Genomic DNA, 6,000 nt, shown 5'->3' on the forward strand with positions numbered 1-6,000 from the left:
AACCACTCAAAAACTCCTAATCTAAGCCTAAAGGTCTTCGGCGAGTACTACTCCTCCCAAGATACCTCTACACAGCTGAAGACACACCTCAACCATGCGGTTTCTAAAAGTTGTTTTCATACTCTAAGTGAACCTAGAGGAATTTTTGGACAATATTACTGAGCACTGAGTCTTTTTCCTAGTTTAGGTCACCTCATCCCTGGCAACGGCCAAAATGTGAGCTCACTAGTTTGCCAAGCCTCACTATCTTAAAGTAGAGACATTGAGAACCACGTACATAAATGTTATACAATGGGATGAAGTTAACTTGAATAGTGCATGGAAGCTACAAGAGGTTGTTAGGCTCTTGGGAAACACACTCAATCCCTATCTACTCGAAGCTACACTCAATTGCATGTGAGATAGAAAACGCTAACTACGACACCCGCAAGCAAATCTCATTGATTCACTAAGCAAACGAAGTCCAATCGAGACTTGTAGAACAGTTAAGCATTTACTAAAGAGATATACCTATGGCCTCAAATACCCCTTTCCAACACTTGCCATAATTGCAATTATTATCTACATGACGGATTTGACCAAACTATTTTCGGCTCAGAATACACCCTAGAGCTTAGCAATGATGCCTCAACACCCTTCCTATGCATGAAATGTAGTTTTGTTATGTAAATATTGAGTTGTGAGCACATTTAGAAGGAGGTTAGTTACAAAAAAACACAATTTTACCACAAGAGACTTCATATGTCGGAAAGAGATTTCACATGTGAACGAGATGAAGCAAACGGACACTTCATGAGCGAGTTATGAGCATGAAGGGGAGTACACAATGCTCTATAGAAACATTGTAAACTTATTGTCCAAAAAAAAAAAAACTCTCCCTAAGTTTTACAAAAATTGGCTTTTATACCTTAGCCAAAGTTTTTAGGTCACAATGGATAATCTCCTAACTCTTTTACAGCCTAGGGATTCATTGATACAATTTGAAAGCATTTAGTCCCACTATATTTGACTCATAATCATATCATCTTTTACATTTTTAGTCCTAGAATCAATAATATACAAAGGCATTTGACTAGAGACATCTAGTTTGCTCAAAAAATGGAAAATTACAATATAAGTTGTTACATAGGCTCGCGAGGTTTCATATGGCAATAGAAACTATGCAAGTGCAGGGGCAAAGGTGTGCGGGCATGTACATGACAGGTGTTTCTAAAGAGGCCTCCAAAATTATAGACCATGCATTAGGGATAGAAATGAATAAGAGGAAGTGATAATGACAGGAAAGCACAGAGTATGTGTTTTGGAAACTCAAAACTCAAACTTGTGTGTGATAAATACCGGGTCAGAATAGCTAAGGGTCCCGATTTACTTCTAGTAGAGACTTCCAAAGGAGGGTAGGGAAAGGGACCTATGTGGCTTGCAAACACTTGTATTGCATCTACTTGAGAGTGTTTGGAATGGACATAAACCATAACATGTTCATTCATCAATCTAGTTTGGGTAATAACCGGCTCCAAACTCTATTGAAGGCCAAAAAAGTATTGTAAGAATTTTGCAATTTTGGGTTGTCATTTCGAGTTCTGCAAATGATTATATTGTCTTCACTTGAGCACAAAGTGAATTCTTTTCTTATTGTCTTTTAATTTGTAATTCAATTTTAAGTGCGTAACAATATAAATATTTTGGTGAATAGATAGAAGTACAGAGAGACCAAGATACGAGAGCGAGAGAGAGAGAGAGAGAGAGAGAGAGAGAGAGAGAGAGAGAGAGAGAGAGAGAGGTGAAGGCCCCATGGATCACGAGGAAAAGAGAGCCCTGTGGAGTGGGGGGGGGGGGGGGGGGGGGGGGGGGGGGGGGGGGGGGGGGGGGGGGGGGCGGCGGGGGGGGGGAGAGAGAGAGAGAGAGAGAGGGGGGGGGGGAGTGAGAGAATCTAGTATTTCCTTGTAGATTCAGCGAAATTAAATTTTATGAAAGGAGAAAGGAGAAAGGATTCTCATAAGAGGATTTTGTAAAGGAGAACCATAGATCGTGTTGGTTTGATTTCATTGCACATTTACACATTAGACCACCAAATCATGCACATAACTTGAAAAGAATTACAAAATTAAGCTTGAAACTTGTTGAGGACCGGATTTGCTTGGAGCTGGTCCCTTCTCCAAACAGAGTTTGTATTATAATTCTCTCAAATAGACATTGATTACAATACAAGATTGTGCTCTTGCAAAGATTTTGTTGAACCAAGAAGATGTTGAGCTTCATGATTTCATGGTGTAACCCTCCTTCCTAAGTCCTAAACACCCCAGCAGACACACACACACACACACACACAGAGAGAGAGAGAGAGAGAGAGAGAGAAAGAGAGAGAATTGTGTTAAGTATGGAGCCTGATTTACCCCTTGTAATTTTTTGTGGTAAAAGCGCAAATTTGTAAGGCCCCCATTATGAGGAGAAGCCATCGTGCGTGAAGGAAAATCACTCGCCGGAAACCAAAATTTTCACGGCCAAAAGTCAGAGGCAACTTTAGGGGCCTCAGGGCGGAAGCCCCCGAGACTTTTTTTTTCCTTCGACGGCGGCCGAAAAGTGGTCGAAAAAGGACCGATCGGTGGGCCGATGACCGGTAGTCAATGGCCAGTGGCCGATGGTCGGAAGTCAATAGCCGGTGGCCGGTGGCCGAATTCAAAAGTGGACTTGACTTCTCAAGGACGGCCACATATGGACAGATTGGAGGGTCCGATTTGGACTTATCTACACAAGGGCGGCTACACATGACTGTCTCTCATGAAAGAGGGCAGCCCTGTTAGCCTATAAAAAGAGGCCATTTCTACACATGTTTCATAGTGTAAAGTTGATGCAATAAGGTGAGTGTGAGGTGGTGAGAGTGAAGCAAGGCGTGAGCTCTATTAAGGGTATAATCCCTTCATAAACTACTTCTTCTTTTGAAGTACTAAAGCCATTGAGTGGTTGCTTTCCTGTGGACGTAGCCTACATTGGGTGAACCACGTATATCGTGTGTACTCTCTCTCTCTCTCTCTACTCTATAATCTCGTGTGTGTGAAATCTATATCTCTTCATTAAGTAATCTACTCAAATATCTATTTAGCTACATCATATTTCCTGACAAACTGTGAGGTAAGAGGTACCTCAGAGTGAAAAGAAGTATTTCTTAAGCAAAGAAGTAATTATCTTTTGTATGCTTACTCCATAGCAATCTCTTAGCATACTTAGCATAATAGAGAAGGACAAGAAGAAGAAGATAAGCTCACTTACTTGGACTTGCATCCATAGCCAAGTTCTCGTACAAGGAAACCCACCCTTGAGCTCCCATGTGAGAGGGAGTGTGAGAACACTTGCTTAGCTACTCTTGGACATTTAAGAATAAAAGAAAAAAATGAGAAAGATTGAGGAAATCCTAGGAATCTCTTCTCTTTTTTCTCACTCTCCCCTTGCCAAAATTTCTCAAATGGAATGCTTATTACATTGACTCCAATAAGCAGTAAACATTCAAAAATGCAGCTAAGTGCATACTTTGACACTTGCTACTCCTTGCTATTCCCCCCTTCTCTTTTGGCTCGTCTTTGGCAAGGATGCACACACACACACACACACACATAAACCAATTTCCACAAAGCAAGTGCGAACTACTTTGGACATGTGGCCTAGCCAAACTTGGAAGAGAAGGTCTAGGGGGGGCTGATCTAACCTTAAACTTTTAATTTCTCATTCCATTAATTACAAACCATAGACTTACCTTTAGTTGTACCATCTTGGGTGTAAGATCTTTGCACTATCCTTTGGATGCTTTATGAAACTGACCCAGGATAGAGCCTACTTGCTAATTTTGAACCTGTTAAATTAAGATTCAAATGACCAAATTAAGATGGAAAATACTTTTAGTAAAGTAGAAGCTAATTTCATGACATTATTTTTTCCTTGAAATCATAGTCGTCCTTGATTACAGAGTAGGAAAAATAAAGTGATAGCTAGTCCTGTTAATTTGGGTAGAGGATCCCTTTTTACCCATCAACATTCTTCCACACTGGTGACTAACTCTACTTTGCACTTGAAGTACTTATTTGTCGCAAGTATGTCTTGACTTAGCCCGTATCTCTTCTAGAGTAGATTGGCAAGGTATGCTTGGTGTTTGAGAGAGTAGACTCCCACAAGCATATATTCATTATATGCATATACTTATAAACTTATGAACGTTAAAAAAGGAATCTTAGAGTCAAAACAAGACAAAATTCCTTATAAAACCTAATTGTTCATACCTAGTTCTTACCTTTGACATGATTCATTGTAAGCATTTACAAGGCTTACTATCCACCTTACATCTTCAAAAGTATAATTCTTAAATTTGACAAGAAAACAGTCTTACCACTTCACCTTGTCTTCATGTCATAGAATGCTCTATGGCTACATGATCTTTTCTTGACCTTCAAACTCGGATGGTTCCTCAACTACTGGTTCTTTGGGTGGCTCTCCCTTATAAGGTTTTAAATGGTTCACATGAAACTCATTATTAATTATCCAAGTGCTTGGTAACCTTAATTTGTACGCTGATTCATTATTTGGCTTAAGGATCTGAAGGGGCCATAATATCTTTTTGCTAGCTTAGAATAATATTTTTGATGAACCGTTGGCCATCCTTGTATCCCCTTGCATGTTGTATAGGTGAGGTATGCTTTGGGAAACTTAAGAAATACCCAATCGTTTTCTTTGAAGGTTAAGGCTCTTTTATGCTTACCTTAGAAGTAGCCTTTTTCTTATGTTGCGTAATAGATATAACTTCCTTAATCTTTTTGAAAGATTCTTTAAGATCTCTACTATGATCATCAACACCAAAGATCCTCTCTAGTGTTTTGACTATCAATGGGAGCTTGGGTCTTCCTTCAATAACTTCAAAGGGTGCCTTTCATGTAGAAGTATGGACATTATTATTGGGCACATACTCTACTGAGGGTAAATACTTTTTACATTGATCTTTCTAACCTACCTCTATAATATAGGCTTTGAGTAGATCAATAATTGTTTAGTTTTATATTTCACTTTGTCCATTGGTTTGTGGGTGATACGCAAAAGAGAAATTCAGCTTAGTACCCAAGTTCTCAAAGAGACCTTTCCAAAAATTAATGGTCATTTTTGGATCTCTGTCAGATACTATGGATGTGGGTAAGCCATGATACTTAAAGACCTATGAGATGAAATGGGTTACCACATGATGTGCTTTAATAGTCTCTTTGACTGGTATAGTTTGTTAAACCGATCTACTATTGTCCATATTCCCATATTCCTATGTATAGATTTTGGTAATCCAAAGAATCTATGGATATACTCTCCCATGGGGAATCAAGTATAGACAATGGTTGAATGAAGCCAGACTGCTTTTCTCTATTGTGTCTTTTGACATACAACGCATTTGGCAACATAGTCCGGTATGTCTGCCTTCATTGTTAGCTTTAAGTTCAGTGATTTTGCAATTTTTGTTTGTATGTTGCTATTGATTTCTCGCTTGAAGTGTTTGAGCCTGTGATAGCATATTGTTACAAGCTTGAACACTCCAAGAGATAAATCAATAGCAACAGACGAACAACAATTGCAAAATCATTGAACTTAATTAGAGAGAGAGAGAGAGAGAGAGAGAGAGAGAGAGAGTCGACAAGGTATGACGGAGTTCCAAGTCAAGATGCAATGGACCCAAAGATTGACGTCCCTTTGGATATTTCTTTATTATTGCTCTTTGCAAGTCCCTTGAGAGTAGCTTGAATATCTCTATGTCCCGCATAAGGGGGGACATGAGATTTGTACATAAATTTGTCACATAAGCTATGTGTAATGTATCACCTATTGCCATAGAGAAGATAACCATCTTGCACATTATATGGTTCATCTTTCTTTCCCAGTGTAATAGATAACATTATATCTTTGAAGTTTGGATCCGTAACATACTCATCCATCATAGAAGATAGATCAATGTGAGTAGCTATTGATACAACATCCACC

Source organism: Adiantum capillus-veneris, chromosome 24 (genome assembly GCF_014529385.1).
Source record: "Adiantum capillus-veneris isolate H3 chromosome 24, ASM1452938v2, whole genome shotgun sequence".
Classification (NCBI taxonomy): domain Eukaryota; kingdom Viridiplantae; phylum Streptophyta; class Polypodiopsida; order Polypodiales; family Pteridaceae; genus Adiantum; species Adiantum capillus-veneris.